The sequence below is a fragment of the Ixodes scapularis genome, unplaced genomic scaffold, assembly GCF_016920785.2.
Source record: "Ixodes scapularis isolate PalLabHiFi unplaced genomic scaffold, ASM1692078v2 PGA_scaffold8__174_contigs__length_109621045, whole genome shotgun sequence".
Classification (NCBI taxonomy): Eukaryota; Metazoa; Arthropoda; class Arachnida; order Ixodida; family Ixodidae; genus Ixodes; species Ixodes scapularis.
Genome location: NW_024609883.1, coordinates 46519098 through 46538308, shown reverse-complemented (window position 1 = coordinate 46538308; position 19211 = coordinate 46519098). Strand labels below are relative to the sequence as shown.

Below are 19211 nucleotides of genomic sequence, written 5' to 3'. Positions count from 1 at the left end.
CATCGCATTTCAATGGTTTGTTTATGGGCGACGGCGAGCTTTTTGCCCACACCCCCATCGCGCATGCGCGGCGCCGGTGGCGTCCGCTAGGGGCGCTCCGGTTTGTTTGTAAACATGAGTTGGTGTATAGGTTAAATTTATGCTTAAAAACATCGGTTGTTAGCAGTCGTTTTTTATAATGTTAGTTGTAATTCATGCAAATAGTTGATAATAAAGTGCCTCTCCTGCGTGCAATTTTTTGTGTTCACAAAATTTTATACGAGTTCATATTCAATTTTCTTAAAAATTACTCCATCCACAAAAAATTGGAAACCAGGGAGAAATTCTGAATGCTATCATTTTTTACAAATATTTATTGATCGAAGTGTAGCAGTAAGAAAATCAGTCTCCAGTTTACTTCTGACAACATAACATGAAATCAAAATATAATATGTTTGACAAATATTCATGACATGCTGCCAGAACCTGTCACATTACCATGTCAACCTATGAAAAATATTGATTTGAAAATATGACGACATGCACAAGAACTCACACACATAAAGAAGCAGAACCCATAAAAAACCAGTCCGAGCGAGACATAAGACTTCCTAAAATATGGGCTAATGCAGTATCCTGGTGTAGATCACACAAAATCTGGAGAACCAGGAGAAAAAAGGAGACATTTGACTTTACTTTAGATGCATCATGTGAACAGATCTATTTACGGCGCCCCTCTATCGCGATTTGGTCAGTTTCGGTTTCAGTATTGCAACTTTTACTGGTTTCGGTTTCATATTTTAAGGATCGCGTCTTCGACGCCCCATCGGTAGCGACACCAGTTCTTTGTATTTTTTTTTTTTTCCGGCATGGTTTCGCCATTTTTGCGACCGTTAGGTTGTTTTTCCGTTTCGCGGTATGGAAATGCCTTTAGAAATGGAAATGTGCTAATTTAATCAAGTTTATCTATCTGTGAAGTTTTCTCTTGTGATGATTATGTTCAAGAAGAGCGCGGAAGGCCGACGACGCAACAGAACGAGCAACTCAACGCAGTTGGTAAGTGTACTTCTTTGTTTGCATTGTACGCGTTGAACGAGAAGTGAACATTATGGAGTTTTAGAATAATCTCGTGGCTGCTGTGCATGCGCAGACCCAAAACAAGCTTCGGACTCTAGCTTTGGGGCCCATTATTTTTCGATAATAGCGTGGTTACCTTAAAAGGCGGCGTACCGCAAAAGGCGGCGCCCACGACATCTCCGTTGATTGCGTCTTCGACGCCGTCGCCCGCTCGGGAACTGCGTGAGTCGCGCTCGGCGACCGCGGTCGGTATGGTCGACGCGTATTGAAAACGTCACAAATCGCTGGATTCACATCTCAAAGCTATCGAGGCGCGTGTACTTACGATCGCGGCAGACATGTAAGCATGCCTGGGTGGTGGATCGTCTGGGCTTCGTAAGTACAACAGAGCAGCTTGGCAGCGACAAAAACAAAACATGCGGCATTGAGTGTAAAAAAACTACAAAAATGTTACTCTGGACAAAAAGCTTGTTTAATTTTCAAGATAAACCGTTCTAACTTTCAAATAAAAGCTGCCGCGACATATTGGTGGCGTTTTAAGCGCGAGATGCTTGCGTTTGGGGGGGTCCCCTTCAGAGAAACGCTATTCTAAAATTCTTCGCCGCAATCCTCGCTATTTTGCCGTCCGTAACGCGCGGTAAAGTAGCGCCCGATATTCTAAAACTCCCTATTTTCTCGTTAAGCTAGAATGTTTTTTTTTTTTCTTTTTTTAACTAGTTGGGTTTGCTTTATCTGTCCTAATGTTTGTATCTATGTGTAGCGTAATGAAAAGTTGCCACTCATTCTGTGTATGGTCCGAGAAAGTGTAGCTCATGTCAACAGAGCACGTATTGAATTCCTAATGCTACTTTCGGTCCGTTGCTTTAGGAAATGTCTTATTGGTCTAGCAGTGTACTGATGTCTTTCAACTATAAATTGACTACATTGACAATACTTCATTATATTTCCGAAGTCAGACTTCCTTGGAATTCGGTTCATGCAGAGACAATATTCCTTTTCAGTCAAAATGGTTGAAGAGGATATCCATCTTTTGTTTTGAAGTTATGGAAGTGGACTAAATTGTACTGTTAGGACAAACTTCGGTCCCCTGGCTTTCTAGAATTGAACTGGGTTTATATTTGTCGGTTAGAACTTTTGATAAAGCAGTTGTTCCTTTTTCCTCTTTTTTTTCTCTTTCATTTTGCAATTGTGATGTGATCAAGCCGAGGGCCGCAGTTATTCCCAAATGAAGCAGCAGCAGTGTGTTCCCAGCTTGCGTCACTTAGATTCATTTCAAGGCATGCCACGAAATTAATGCCCCTGTTCATACACCGTTGGAATTGGGACTGACTTCAAGATGCAGTTCGACACAGTGTTTAAGCGGTATGAAACGTCTGTTGAATGACCTATGCGGTTGTCACAGGTTCGTGGTTGGTCAACCCGAAACGCTTGTCTTCCTCTTCCCAATGGTTTGAAGCTCGGCCGGCATTATACTTTTTCATACTTAGCGTGCAACGCTGTCAAAGCTACTGGCGCGAGTGCGTGGCTTCATCTACGGTTTTGTTTGTGCGAGAAGGCGTGCAAATGATCAACAAGACCAAGCCCCACGCTCGCGCCAGTAGCTTTGACAGCGTTGCACCTTAAGTATGAAAAGGAGTATAGTCTCATCCGAGCTCAAGCCTTTGACGCTCAGGTAAACATGTGCGAGGATTGTAATTGACCCTGCCCCCAAACCACCTATAAACAGCCCAAAATGACAAAAAAGACAAAATTTGTGACAGCGGTGTTCGAGAGAAACTGCAGACGTTTAATTACCCTGCCTGAAACTTTGCAAACATTTCAGTGTGGTTGCACCTGTGTGGGCGAGGTAAATCCACTATGAAAAGACCCTGAAGTGACGCCTTCAGGATGCCGAAAATAATTATGGTAAGTTAGAAATTAACCCACTAGTATACTTCCTAAATATTTGGGCCGGGTGTCGATTAAAAAATTTTAACCCAGTTCATTTGTCACAAATTTTCAGGCATAATATCTTGAAAAGAATGGAACTGCAGATGTTCCAAACTGGCTGAGGTAAATCAGCCTTGCAGTGCACCAAGGTTTACACTGAACATACTTTTGTGTATTGTCCACGAGGTGTAGCTCTTGCATTGAAGTTTTATGTTGTAGTTTCTTCAATGTTTGAACTTTCAGCGCGCCAGCTGGGTAGTGTGTAAATGTTTTTTTTTTATAGCGCAAGCAATATCTTAATCCTGGTGGCAGAAAGTTTCGGCTAGCAGTTGACATGGTTGGACAACGGTGTGCATGCTTGCTTTCTCTGAAGCGGCCAATGAAGCGAAATAACAGCATGTGCGGATTGTTCATGCATTTAATTTTTTGTTTGTTGTTCGTTTCAGACTACATGTGCTCCCAGTACAAGGGGTGGCCCTCCAGGCACTGACGACCAGCATGTCATCTCTGCTGTGCTGTCGAGGGAAATTTAAAGGGTAAATATTGCAGCTGCAGTTTTTTCTATTCTATCCCTGCTACACTTCCTGCGAATTTCTGTGCATACTTGGTCTTTTTGTTTTCATAGTACTGTAAACTTTTGTTATAATCCGTTGCAACTATAGAATAGCACAAGCCCCTCCCACAATTCCCTTTGCTCGCCATGATTGGTGGTGTCCTCTCGGCTCTCCTCCTCTCTAGTGTTTGCTTATTAAAAAGAGTGAAGGGCTTTGTGGGAAGGCCTTCTGCTATTCTAGAGTGGCAACAGAGTATAATGACCTCAGTTAATTTAACCATTTCGAAGAGTCCTAGCAGGCACCCATGCATTTTTATGGGAAGGACTCTGCATCATATTTTGAACCGAGAAAATGACCCCACAAACGGGAAAGCACGGGCTTTCTGCTACAAAATTAACGGAACCAAACTTTGTTTTCAAGATCAGACCGGAAAAAGTCGACTCCTGTCTTAAACGGCGAGTAACAGAAATCCTGTGCTAGTCTCGCCACGTTGGGAAGCTAATGCTATGACCCCCATCTTGATTTCTTTAATGCTTGTTATGGCTGTTTTCACATCTGGTATTTTCACTGTTCTTTGGCCAAAAGTGAGTGGCAGGTCACCATAGGTTTCCAGGAGAAAGTGGTCGCATATGCAGAAATTTCTAGCAAGTTCGTAGCGCAGTGGCACTTCGTCGCAACCGAGGAAAAACTATGGTATTGTTGGTGCAAAACATTAAGCCTCACGACTAGCAGCAACTTAATCATGGATATACTGCACCGTACGGCGTTTATTTGAGCTCTACTCCACTCAAAATATTACAGGGGCACTTAGGTACCCCTTTGTGGATTGAATGCGAAAGCATTGCCATTCCTAACGACACTTCCTTTTTTTTTCCTCTATTGTTAGGAATGGCAATGCTTTCGCATTCCATCCACGTATGTATAACTAAGTGCCCCTCTAATATTTGTATTACGTTACATAATACGGCGTCACACATCATGGTACGTCATGTCGTCACGTGAAGTGTGATGTCATCGAACCGAGGACATATTTTTATGACCATCTTTCGGGCACATCAACGCCGATGCCGTCAAACATGATGAAAAAACAGCCTCAGATAAACAGGGACAAAAAACGGGTAAAGACATGCCATCTTTTGCTGTAATGGGACAAGCTTCTTTTTGAGGGGAGAGTAATGTCGCATTCCGAAGCAGCTGAGATAGCACAGCAGCTAGCATGCCCGGCTCTCACACAGCAGCACCGGGTTCAAATCTCAGCCGTGAAAGTACATTTTATTTTTTCTTTAATCCTCCGTTAACGTTTGGTACAACTCGGATTTTTCGCTCCATGGACATATAATGCTTTGGCATTAAAAAGGCACATCCAGTCAGGAATGTGCCTTTTCGTGTGGTAGGGTCGTACAGCCGCTCACCACTTTGAAAATCACTACTGAAGTACAAGGGGGCGCTAATGATCACCAAATCAGGTTCACGCCATTCATAGGTGAAGGATCCTTTTGCGTGCACTGAAGATTTGTGTGACATTTGCTTTCGTTGATTCATTGGCGCATCTCGCCGTTGATCGCAGTCCTGCACCTGGTTAGCTCTAACGGGCTGGATGGACAGCTCGGCAGACTCGTCGGCTGAATCCTCCGTGTGTAGTTTAGCGTTGCCCTTATACTGCTTCAAGTAGGGATGCATCTGAACAGTGCGCAAAACACATGCCTCTTGCCCACGCTTCTATATTCATTGCTGGTCGCGGCGAAATAGCCAAGTGATGTGCGGCCATGTTTGCCCTAAAAAGTTTGTGAGACATTTTGGATAATGTCGTAATATTTAGTTGTAAGTCACTCAAAAGGTGCGACAAATTTTGTTTTGTTAATACGGATTTCTTCTCGGGTATCGTAAGTTTGCTTTTTAAACTCGGCCTCTGATGTATCGATCCTCCCAATAATTGAAACTTAGTGTGGCGGATCCAGACCTTTGTTTGTTTTGGGGTGGCGGAAAATTTTTAACGATACTATTCTCCCATTCTTTCTTGTTCAAGGGGTTCCACTCAGGGGGGTCCACTCATGTCCAATTGCCTCCGAGAAGGGGGGGGAGGGAGGGGGGTCCCCCCCCCCCTGGATCCGCCACTGTTGTGAAACCTGCAGTTGATACTCACCCATTCGGAGCATGGCTTTATGATCCGCATAGAACCCTATTACCGTTTCCTTCCTGTCCAGTGTGATTAAAAATACTTGTTCAAGATAGTAAACAAACAAAAAAATTAAATAAAAATACACAGGGACAACAAGTAGACATAAAACACTGGCGCCAGTGTTTACCACCACTTATTGTCCACGTGTTTTTTGCGGCGCTTGTCTACGATCATGGATCAGTTGGCCCAAATTGCCATGTTAATTCTGCGAGATGCCTATAAGTCTTAGCTTCTCTATGTTCAAATTTGGTAAACTTCATAAGCGATAACATCTGCTCGCTTATCTTTGGTAGACCTTTTCAAAAGCCGAAATAAAAGAGTGCAATGCAGCAGCAAAAACAGTGAGCGATTGATTCTCGCAGACTCGGGGGCAAAATATACTTTTGCATTATGGTGCCCCTGACAATGTTATTAGTGCCACTCATTAAACTATCAAGGTAGTGTGTAAATTAAGTGCCTGGGTGAGCAAAAATGTAGGAATTGTGATTGTGACCTGCATTTAGGGCTGGTTCACACATACAGTGCAGCGCTAACTCAGTCCTGTTAAGGCAACGAGTCACTGCTACTTCCATGGCTTGTATCGTGTGTTCTGAGGGTCCTCCTTTCCTAAAGGACTGATGTCCCGGTTTGTAATACTGATTCAGCGCTGAGGTAGTGCTGCGCTGTGAACAGGATGCCTTGCGCGGACATTGAAGTTTAGATAAGCAGATCAACGTGTAACTGTGCATCTTTTTTCTTTATAGGTTACCAGTACAAGGTCTCCCATGGACATGAAGGCAGTACAAGGTCTCCCATGGACACAATGGCAGTACAAGGTCCCCCATGGACACGAAAGCAGTGTACCGTATACTCGAATTTTGCATTTTTAATAAACCAGTTATTACTCCTTCACACGGTTTTATGCAGGCATTTTTCGAACACTGCATGCGTATATAGGCATACATAAAAGTGACACTTGCACTCACTTTCCCCTTCCCTCAAAACAACCGTTAGATCCGGACCACATGTTATGCAACCTATTGCCGTCTTTCCCCTTAGAGCCGTCTATCTAGAAACCCACGCTAGGAGTATAATTTCTAATACATTTCATTTGAAAGTCTAGATACACTGCTTTGAGTCTCTGTTGAAAATCAAATGTTAATTTCTACTGCGTTGCAATTCAGGTTTTGATGGGCCATCTCATTTGGTATATTCGGACTCGTCGGAATATACCTAACGAGATGGCACGTCAAAACCTCAAGTACAACGTGGTAGAAAAAAACATTTGATTTTCAACAGAGACTCAAAGCAGTGTATCTAGACTTTCAAATGAGATCTATTAGAAATTCTTATGAGGTGGCACGGCAAAACCGTAATTGAAACGCGGTGGCCAATAGTTTTCGTAAACTCCTTAGGGACTCGTTACAAAAAATCAATTGTTTTTCAACACAGACTCGAAACGGTGTCAATAGACTTTCAAATTATATTCATATGAAATACATTGGAAACTTTATGCGGTAGCTTTGTCGAAACATCAATTGGAACGCGGTGGCCAATAGTTTTCGTAAACTCCTTACGGACTCGTTACAAAACTCGTTTGCATTTCTATTGAGACTCGAAAAGATGTAATGAGTAGACTCCATAAACTGTCAAATGAAATTCATTAAAATTTTTTGTAAGGGCACATGGCCTAAGATTGGATCAATTTTGGTTTTCAGTTGTTAAGCTTTTATACCCATGTCTTACGTGCTTGAAATAAGGAAGAATTCTTCTATCAAAGTGTGCTATAAAAAAAATTTGAATTTTGGGTACATTTTTTCGAAAACTGGCAGGCGCTTAAAGGGTTAAGCAAAAAAAGGAAAAATTAACAGATGAATATCTCAAAGCCTGTTGCTTTTTCGGGAACCGTGTCAATTGGGTTGGCTTTTATTAATGGCCACCTTTAAAACTACAATAGACCCTTTCCGGAATTCAGTCTGGCCACTTTGATCACTATCATCATCATCTGAAAACGCCATATGTGCTACACTAATGGCGGACTTCTGTTTACTGATGAAGGAAGTTGAAGATGCTCCTGAGCATCTTCATCTTCAGACCCTCAGGGCTAGGGTGACCAGACGTCCCGTTTTGGCCGGGACAGTCCCGTTTTTCAGGTCCATTTCTGCCGTCCCGTCTTTTTATCCCAATATAGAATCATGTCCCGTTTTCGCAGAAGTACATAGTTTCAAAATTGGCACCAAGCGAGTAGAAGCAAACTGCAACTATGCCTATTCGTTGCAAGTATATTTTACAAAACTAACCGTAGGTACTTTACAATATTTACCCAGAGAGTAAAATTTAGGACTGTTCTTGCCCACAAACACTTTTTCTTTCGCGAGGACGGTAGAAATATTTTTTTTTTAGTTACTGGATATAGCACGGATGTAGAATCATGTAGGAATAGCACGCATGTAGAATTTAATTACATTTTTTCTCAAACTTTAGTACCCCCCCCCCCCCCCCCCCCCCTTTACCGCTGGGATGTCTCGTTTTCTACCTTGAGGAATATGGTCACCCTACTCAGGGCCTGAGGACATTGCAGAGGGGAGTGTGTTACAAGGAGACATCAAAAGCAAACAAACAACAATCAAAAGCAAACAAACGACAATCTTAAGAATGAAAAAAATACATAATAATGAAATGCTAAAAGTTAACACTGTTAAGGCATCGTTTAGAAGCGATGGAATCGGATATGGATGCCACAGATGCTGGAAGGTGATTCCATAAGACCGTCGTCTGAGGTTCAGTCAAGGGCTAGACCGCCATGCTTCCAATTAGTAAATAGATATGCTTAAGGAGATGAGTGAAGCGTGTTTCCTGCAATCCTCTGAGACAAAACTTGGTACTTGATCTCCAAACAGGAAAGCTCCACATGCTTCATTTGTAAAAGCCCATTATGTTTATAACTATGGTTTAGCCGTGCAGTACGATGCTTGGGGCCACTGCTTGCTCACTTGAAGTTCGAGAAAGGGCGGCACCGGAAGCACTACCAGTTGCCCTCAGGCTCATGATGTGGCTTGCAAGTAGCTCTTTTGTATTACTTCATGAAGTGAGTTGCGTTCAATGTGACTCGTTCTTCCTTTATCATGTGCCTTGTATGTGATTTGGCAATACCCCCCCAGGTGAAAAAAAGTAAATGTGTTTAGTAAACATGATAAGCTGAGAATCATGATAAGAATATCCAATACTTTATATGATTTTCGTACAATTTAGAATTTCTGATATGTGTATTGGACACATGCCTATAAAATTTTTACTAGGGCCTATGCTTCATTTCAGCTTTCGTCCGAGTGCGGCAGACGCTACCGGCCAATCCAGCATCGGCAGAGTGTCATGTGAGCTTGAACTCCACATAACCAAAACGTTGCATGATACTCTCCCGGCACTGGATTGGCTGGGGTGGCCCAGCATCCACTGGGCCACCCCAGGGGGCGCCCATTTTACGGCAAGCACCCTCTACCAGGGGTGTTTGGCGAGCACCCATTATAAAGGGTGTTTGCCTGAACACCCTAAGGGTGTTAGCCCTGGGACAAACTGATGTACACCCTTAAGGGTGTAAAAACTTTTAGTGTGTGGAACCTGACGCACGCTAACTGACGCTACAGGATTCAAAATGGCGCTACCCGCAGCAAAACGGGTTGTTAATCGCCAATCTCGGATAGATATAGAGGTCGAAAACAGGTCGTGCCGTGCCATGTGCCAGCACAAAGCACAATGCTCGGGTTTGGACGAGCAAGTTTTTGACTCAAAATGGTTTGCTGACGTTTTATTCGCCATGTTCCTCGCCACAGGCTGTTGGCGTGCGCGAGCTCTCAGAGGTTCGGCCTCTTTCAGGGTGATGATCAAAGGACTGCCGACTAACCTCCAACCGCGATGATGAACGACAAATGCGCAATCGAGACTCTTTAGAATTACGTGCAAACGCAATCTCTGTGTCGGCATTTGAGTTGCGTGCTCCACGCTGCGCATGCGCGCTGTCGCCATTCGCGGATTCAAGACACTGTTTGGGGCTCCGCGCACTCTCAACGCAAAACACGCAAGGCGAAAGCAAACGTACACTGCTCGTGTTTGGGTGTGTATACAAAAACTAAAACTTATTATCGTCTGTTTCACGCCGGCTGCGCAGGTTGCATTCCGTGCGACGAGGCAACACGCTGATGTAGCAGAGTTACGACAGAGTCATGCAATGGAAGGCACGTCTAATTTTGAAGTCTATTATTCGTCATGACTTTCCATGAGGCCTGTCATTGCTGCCGTTTTCGTTGCATTGGACACGACCAACGAAACTCCTCGCTTTACTTCGGCGGCTATCGCGCCTTCGGCCGACAACATGCAATCATGGAGACCACAAGAACTGCAGAAACCGCGAAAGGACCTGTTCCGGTCAATTCAGTGTTTTTCCCTGCTATAAGTGCCTTATGTATTGCTGGGGTAGCCAACATCTTTTAGATAACCGAAAGCGACCGACAGACTTACTTGCGTGAACGAGATCACGAGCAACGCCGAGAGGAGAGCAGGGATGACGGTATTCATTGCTGGAATTCGACCTGTTTGACAGCCTAGTGGAGAAGGTTGTGGTGATCACGTTTTATAGTTGCAGAGGACGACTAATTGAAGGCTTCGAAACCTTCAGCATTTCGTGGTAGACGGAATTTACGAGCGCTCTTTCTGTTCCTCTCCCGATTTCAGACAGGTAATATTTCTCGCGTCAGTCGGAACCATTTCCTCGTATCTAAAAACTAAAAATATATCGAAACTTGGTCGCTGTAAGAGCCAATCTTGTGCCGCGTGAAACCTTATCCTCACCTTAAAGTGTTCTGAAGATACCTGGAATAACGGCGAGGATGACTTCGACTAAAATAGTTTTAGTAGACCGTATACGTTGAGCATTACGTGCCTAGCGGGCGCGTTCTCAATCCATAAATACTTCTAATTGACTGTATTCTAGAACCACAGATTGACAGCAGGAGCTCGTGCCGTCACTTCGAAGCATAGATTGAGAACATCACCGCTGGGCATGCTCTGCGCAGCGCACGGTCTACGTAAGGTATCTTGTGTTTCGAAGTAACGGTACGAGTAGGGGGACAGATTTATGGGTGGGATTTTGGCTTGAGCGATAGGGTCTGTGCAGATAGTTGGATGCTTTGCCCGTGATGTCACCGGTGAAGCATCCTAAATGTATTTTTCTAAACTGGTATGTTTCATTCCACAAAACAAATATACATTACCTGGTAATAAAAGGCTCATGTGTGTCTTTTTTTAAATTAAATGATGCCCTTGGAGGGTTTTAGCGGAAAGGAATGTTGCATCAGCCCCCCCTTTTTAAATCCGTCCTTGCAACGAACTGCTCCAACCATCGCGGAGAGGTAGCGCACGGCCTACTGAAAGTTTTTATGGACACTTTTACGAGCGTCATGACGTAGATTCGTGGCAAATGTACGCGTGGAAGATCCAAGAATAAAGACTGAGATTTGTAATCGCGCTTTCGTTTCCAAGAGAGGGTTGTTATTAATATCTAGACAGTATGTTTCTTTATATCTGTATACATAAATATTATGAGCAGTCAAGTGTCAGGTTTCTATGGAGGATTGACTATTATCTGCAGGCAGCAATGAAAATGTAAGAGATAGAACTACATTTACTTTGTTACGCGTCTAAAAGCTTGAATTAAATTTATATTCTGCAATATCCTAGCCAGTGAAAACGCAATAGCGCCTCCCGATGACACGTATTTAAAAATATGCCTGACACATAATTTTAGTACTTGCTTTACTAATGTGGACAGGATTAGAACGGCACGTAACGTCTTCTACAGTTGTCTCTCTTCGAGCGCGGGCTTCCTACCTTTGATAATATTTAGGCGGGTCAAGAGCGTGCTGGATGCCCTCCCCCCACTCCCCCACCACCCCTTCCCCTCTTTAAAAAAAGTACTGTGCAACTTTAGACTGTTCTACACAGGATGATACCAGTCAGAGCTATTAGCGACTCCAACTCTCTGTAGGCGGCACTACTCGTTCTTTTTCAAAATGGCGGATATATAGTGAGGGTCGGAGAAGCGTTCTGGGATGACGGCTGCTGAGCCTGTCCGGTATGCTGGCTTCACTGAGCGTCACAGATTATTTCAGCTTATACGAGTAAGCTTGGGCTTTACGCACGCATGTCGCCCTTTTATCCTGAAAACAAAAATCATGTGTAGCTTAATAGCTGCTCCAGGTGAGACATTTTCATTCATGAACGAAGCCGAACTTTTATTTTGGAGTGCATGTCTTGCTATGGGCGTTAATTTCGTTTTAATTACAAACTAAAGGTGTTTATCACAGCGTAATTTAGATTAAAAATATTGTTCACGGAAAGTTTATTTTGTGATATCCGAGTCTGGTAATTAAAATGTTTTTAAAAGTTCTGAGTCTAGTTAAAACCTAAGGCAGGGTTTTTATATACCCAAGGTGTGACATAATGTATTGCTTTGTTTGAAAAAGATATGCTCTGTTGTTAATACTTTTTCCGTGTTCTTGGTTGCAATTTTTCAGTAAGATAATTGAAATCTGAAATGTTTATCTGCGAAACCACTATGAGTTTTTGGGCATTGACGTATTAATAAATTTAGCATTATTTGAAACACACTAATAACCCACTCAATCAAAGTTGTAGAAAATATCGCCACGGCTAAGGAGTTTGTAATATTTTTACAAAAGGTATAAAATAAGAAACGCTGCATTCTCTTCAAATGCTCAAAGAGGAATCCAAAAGAGACAACAGAAAAGTGTATATTTAAGGCAAAGCGCGGTGCATAGAACTGAATATTACATTCGGTGTCTACGGCTATCTTGGAAACAATGCGAGTTTTTTAAATGCAAGGAAGAAAACCATATTGTATTTTTTGTCTGATTGTTATGCTTATATTTAATATTTTCTTTTTATTATGGAGGTCGCGATTTGTATTCAAAAGAATAAAATTGAGACATTTTAACGGGTGGTTTATCAAGCTCTGATATAGTTTGTTGCTTTTAAGTTAAAATTTAATTTCAAACGCGCAAACGGCTACAGCAAACAAACTTTGGCAAATTATCAACACAGGTGCAAAGTGTAGCGTTTTTAAATAACAAAATATAAAGGAAAAATGCTTTATATCAATGAAAACCTTCTAGCTAGGACGACTAATTCGTCTCAAATGACATTAATTGTGGGTAAAGCACAAAGTGCTGTCAAAGTCGCGACCTTTTACAATCAGCAAAACTTCCAAATGCGCCTTGAATTCTTTCGGAACAAATATTCTTAAAAACAACAACAAATCCGCTCTTTTCATCAAAAAAAAAAAAAAAATACTGAGCATTTGTTGTTTTTTTTTGTAGTTTTTACACGCAGGTACTTTGCCAATTTCAGCCTTTCCAGTTCGAAGGAATGACTTTTCGCTTGCACGTATGTTCACTGCGGCACCTTTTATTAAGGTTATAAAACCGTTGAAACAGTATACGGTTCAATCCCGTGTAGACTGCACAACTACGTTGGGACAGTGAAGAATGCTGTTTACATTAACAGCTAGAGTGCGGTTCGCGAGCCATGATCGGGAGCGGTTTTTCCGCCCCTTCTGAGCAGGAGAACCGACAACCCTCGCTAGAGCGCTTCTTGTTTCTGCCACGAGAGGGCGAGCAAGAAGCTGGAAACACGAATAACCGCACCGGTCACCCCCATATATATACCGGTTTCCGGCGCAAGGATAGGAGTCACCCGATATAGGTAGGGCTCCGTGTTTTCGGAGTTTATTTTTCATCAAATTTGGAGGGTATTTTTTAGAGTTTAATTTTTTTGCCGAAGATTCGGAGTTTATCGAAGTTTATATTTGTTTCATTCCAAAGTCTCTGAGATTCCGAGTGTAATTTCGCAGTGTTTCCTATAAAACATAAATAAATATATCAATAATAACCGGGTGTAAACGTATGTTAGATCAAAATTAAGCGCGCTTTTATCAATTAAAGTGTGTTCAGTGGAATTTGGCGTTCGTACCATTGCCATTGGCAATACTAATTTGTCCCGCACCAAAGTCGCACACATGTGTTGCTTCGATAAACGTCCGATACACTAAAACCAATAAACTCCCGGAAGTAGTCGCAAGGAAGCTCGTAGTCATCCCATCCTATTCCATCAATCTAGCCAGCGGCCGCGCGAGGTGGAACTTTTAAAAAATGTAATAGAGACGTTTGAACTGCCCCTCTTCCTTATTTTATACAATCTCTATAATTCACTGTCACAAAAACATACCTACTCCTCTCTCTAAATCAGAAATCGCATGACCCAAACTGGAAACCCAAAAGAGTGGCTTTCGTCGTGAACTGATTATACTATGACCTGTTGTCCTGAATCAATCTTGACGAGACAGGCGGTAAGACCCCTTTTGACAACGGTTCGAGATTTGAAAGAAAACTCTGGTGGCCTTTTTCCAGGATCATTCACTCTTCTTTTTTTTTTTTTTTGCCGGGGAGAGGGGGGGGGGGGGGCGTATTTGGGGACATTGGCTACGTTTACATGGATGCGACTGCAGCGCATCGGATTCAGTTAACGAATCGAATCGGTCCATGTAAACAACTCGAATCGGATCGGATCGGATCCGATCCGATCCGCTGGGACGGGGTGGTTTGAGATGGTCAATCCGAATCGAGACTCTCCATGTATACGCTAGCGGATCGGATCGAGTGCTCGAGCGAGGGATTACGGGAGCTTATCTTTGCATGCCGCTAGGCAAACCGGACACCTCGGAAACAATCTGAAGGTCACGAGGTTTGCGTTGTGATCCTTCGACACGAGGTGCCGCTACTGGTCGATCCGAATCCATGTAAACGTAGTGGTTGAAGTGGATCCGATTCGCTAACTGGATCCAATGCGCTGCTGTCGCATCCATGTAAACGTAGCCATTGGCATACACATTCGGAGTTTAACGGTTAAATCCGAATTTACCAAAATTCTACCGGCTGGTGTTTTTCGGAGTTTTTCAGGTTTATCCAAAAACACGAAACCTTAGATATACGGATCACCCTGCGTCGGATAGCGGTCGCCGTAACGGGTTTCCTGATGGCCGCAGACGGGACACAGGTAACGCCTGTGCAATGCTACCGCCGAAAAGTCATATAGCTAATAAGCCGCTTTCCTCATACCGGTAAGGGTTTTCCATGAAGGTGACCAGTATCGCGTACTGGTCGGCTGTACCGACATGCCTTTATGTCTTACAGGTGGTCCAGCATAGCATTTCGAAATTTCTATTGCTATTCCTTCTGCGGGTATCTCACACTCAATGCCCATTTGCATGGGCCTTTACAAATCGATGATGTAGCTGTCATGTATCGGCTGGTAGACGATAGTGGGTGTTGCCAGGCGCACGTACATAGCCGTGCTTTTCAAGAGCACTGGCCTTGGGCACGGTACGGGTACACGGGCATTGGTCTTACACTGTTAGCAAGTCCCGTGTATTTGGCGAATATTTGGGGTGAAAAACACGCTATTTACAGAAATTACTATAAATTTACACGATGAGTAACGGATAATTCGTTCAGAAATCATGCGAGGTTGTAAAAAACGTGTTTTGGTTCGGTCATACACGCATAACCGTGTAGCCGACCTCGATAACACGCATCGCCCCCGGCGACGACCGCGGCATTGCCGGCTATCGAAGCACCGGAATGCTTGGGGACACACTTAGAAAGGACCGTCGAGACAAATGCCGCGGAAAGAAACATGTCTCGGAGACAGATATGCACCAAAAGCAATTGCGCCATGTCGCAGAACGCTGGCGAAACCCACTCTTACCGTGCTCGCCGCCATCTTCTGGTCGATGGCAATGCGGCTTCCCTCATGTCGCCCATGTTTGTATTTAGTTTAGGGGTCCTGATAACAGTTTCTTTTTAGACACCATAAATAAAGTCATGGGTCTAATTATTCGTTCCAAACAGTTATAATGGATATAAAAAGCGTGTCCTCGATGTGAACACGTGACATTGCAGTTGGTTTCGTTTTTGCTTCAACCTTCAACTGCAAGCGATCTGGCCACGGCGCAAGCGCAACGCCGATGTACGCTGGAAGCAAGCGCCAGTTGGCTTTCGTTGTTTTTGTTTGACCGGAGAAAATCTGGCAAGTACGCATGGCGCCGCTACTGTTTTGGTTTGACGGGACGCGAGAAGCTTCGCATAGAGCTTCGGAGTTGGCGAGCATATAGTGAAGACGTGACCGGAGAAGTGCCCCTGTGATGTTCCTGGAAGACGGAAAGTCGCATTCGTAATCGTCGTGTGTGCTTTGAAAGCGAAGGGAGTCACAGGGTCCACGAGTTCGCAACCACAAGCTAAGGTTCACGACAGCGCGGCGTTGACTTCGGCGATCTCGTTCTGTTTGGTGCAACCCGGCGATGCGAAAAAGAGCTGAAACATTCGTCGTGTGTGGTGCGGTGCTTTGTATTCCGGGTCAGTTTGAACCACGCTTTTAACACGGAGCGCAAATTGTTTGTTGCGTGGTGGAGGTTCAACGGGTACAGTCCCGTCGTCGTCAGCTGATCCGGTCCAGCTGGTCCGGGAGGACGCAGCGAGCGTTTTTAAAAGTAAATCTTCCTTCGTTCCGTTTCAAACTGTGGAAGTATCCCGACACATACCGTGAGTAAGAAGCAGCGGGCGTTTTCAACAAAATTACGTTGTTTTAATCGAATAATGGCTCCGGATTGTTGTCTTAAATCTGCCGTTTCTTATGCTTCGTGTTGGACTGCGTTTGCATAGCGACGCACACCGCTCGAGTAGATGATTCGGTCCTGCAACGAGTTTGTTGCGCCAATCATGCGGCGTGAATAAATTAGGGCAAGGTTTCCTACCTGCCCACAGATGCATGTACTGAGACCATTTTTTATGTTGTGAACGTAGTGCTCTTTCTTTATTTTGGAAGACGCGTTGGTGCATTTATTATGGTACAATCACTTGAGAGTTGAGAAATTGGAGAGCGAGCAAGCTTTCCCAACTTTGTCTCTTTCTCTCTGGCACTGCCCTGTTTCAGTTTCAGTAGGCATATCTACTAGCAGGTACAAACTGCTCTAAAGCAGGTAAAAAACGGGAAGCTTAAGACGGTGCGGCCTCCGTGTTTCGCGCTTTTCGCAAGGTGACAGGGTAAATGCTTTTGTGAGATATGCGGAATATGCAAGCGATTTTGTTATGCCCGTCGTTTGCGTCTCTCCAGCAAAACGAATAAGATGATCTACTACAAAGGCACAATCAGAAGCCAAGATTTAAGATCGCAGTCGTTTGCTTCGGTGATCCGTGTAGCTGTATTTTACCCTGCTCTCTGCAACACTGTGTCATGACGAAGAGCTGGAACGGTCACGGTTTGTGCTGGCCTTCCGGTTAACAGAAACCCGCGTCGCCCGCATCGGCACCGAGTGCGCTTGGGCTGTTGATGCTCAAGCCTTTCATCCGCGGCTTGTCGCCAGCTCATCCTGCTGCTCAACGGTGAGGAAGCGGCGAGAGTAACCTCGGAAGTGAATGTAAATCCTCGTTCATTCAGTTATCCGGTGTCAAAGTGTGGAAGATGTCCAACGTGTACTGAGGGCGGCCGGAACTACGAGCGTTTTGCCTTGCTTTTATAACCGAAACCAGACCAACGTGATGACTGCCTTGCGTACTCTAAAATGACGGAAGCAATAAGTTTCAACAGGTCGAGTACGTCACCGGGGATGTAGGCGAGACGGTGCACACTGTTTAAACGCTTGCAGTACCCACGAGTGGTACCAGGAAAGCGACGTCAACAGAGAAGGTGCTCGCGATTCAGCATAATGCACTGCTACGGGCCCGTGTATCTTCAAAGTTCGGGGTGGTGGCAGTATAAAAAAAAAAAGACGCATCGGCGCCCCACACCAGTGTTCACGAATAACACCGGTCACAAACTCCCAAGCCCCACCGCTCTTCTCGACACCGACACGACATACGACAACAAACTGCATCAAAACGCCCCAAAAGTGAAAGCGTCTGCTCCCGTACTGCAACTGCTGCAACTAGCGGAAGTGAAGTGTTGGGCGGATGTCCGGATATCCTTCACAAAAATATATAAAAATTGCTTTCCGCAAGGATCATTTTCATTTAATATTGTAAACGTAATGATAAAATCCCAATAATTTGTTTTCCTATCTGATTCAAGCTAGTCGGACTGGTCATAACACTGGTCAAGCAAGAAAAGAACAAAAAAATTAACTTTTTCATGACCGGTTTAAGATTTATTGTTAACATATTGTTATTTATTGCAACGGACTAACATTATAGATTTTGCCTCCATACGTTTTAAATGCAAACAGTTCTAACACATGGCTGTCCATTGCGTTGTGTTTTGTGTATTCTTCTATAAATCTGTAATGGTCAGCGACCAAAGAGCTCACCCGCACATGTCAAGCTTTTATGCGCCGCGGGGAGAAATGGATACCGAGTAGGAAGTGTCGGGCGTAGTGTCGGTTGTTGTGTTTGTGTCAGGGGGGTAAAGGTGGGTGAGGAGGAGTGGCAAATCCCGTGCGCCGACACCCGGTGTCCCAAGTGAACGATCGCAAAAGAGAGCGACAGAACACGAGAGAAAGAAAGCAACGTTGCCATGGTAAAGATGGTAAACGCGAAGAGTGAAAACTCTCAGCAATATAAACAGTGATAATTTAACGTTGTAAACGAAATTATGAGCTATTCTAACGCTTATAAAAAGCAATAAAGTCATTACGCTGCATTAACTTCCCCTCTGTCGAAATCTCGAAAATGTGGTGGTTGCGCAGTTTCGTATTCCTCAACCGCGCCGACCGCGCCCAGCCGCGCCCCACCTGCGAAGCCGGGTATATGGTTTAGTTTAGCGTTAACGCAAGGCCGTACATCTGCGCGCTATCCAAAAAAAAAAAAGCTTCGAAAGGAACGCGAATATCTTTCCTCCGGTAAGTTCGTGGATTGTTGAAGTTCACGAAACTGCTCTGATGATGTAACCGTGTTTGGGACCCCGAGGGTCTGCCTGCATGATCCGCCGCTTGCGGCAGCCAGAATGTATGGGAAAATGGCGGACCTTTTCCTCTAGAGATAGTATGTATGATCTCTATGGTTTGTGTACATGTCGGGGCTGTGTAGCTGTGTGCTGTGTTGCCTGCGTTGTATGTAGGGTTGCTGTGTAGTCGTGGTCGTTCGCGTGTTAACAGACTCGGCTTTTTTTTTTAGAGCGCAGCTCTTAGGGGCCCGTTTCCGGCTTGAGCGGCGTCGCCGTCGGCGTCGCCGTCGCCGTCGCCGTCGGCGTCGGCGTAACCGCGCGGTGCATCATGGGAAATGTCCCATAATGCACCGCGCGAGCCCCCCACCAAGGTCACGTGACCTCGTGGGGGTCACGTGACCCCCCGAAGTCACGTGACTCCCCTGAGGTCACGTGGCCCCCTCCTCGAGGTCACGTGACCCCCGCCGATGTCGCGTGACCCCCCGATGACGTCATCGTCACTGATGACG

General features: G+C 44.5%; 1 long non-coding RNA gene across 1 annotated transcript; it reads left to right on the top strand.

The window, feature by feature from the left end:
* The first annotated feature begins 847 nt into the window (after positions 1-847).
* Positions 848-3470, top strand: LOC120837826. The gene is made up of 3 exons (XR_005714989.3): positions 848-1035; positions 2879-2961; positions 3432-3470. It is a non-coding gene; the product is annotated as an uncharacterized LOC120837826 (long non-coding RNA).
* The last annotated feature ends 15741 nt before the right edge of the window (positions 3471-19211 follow it).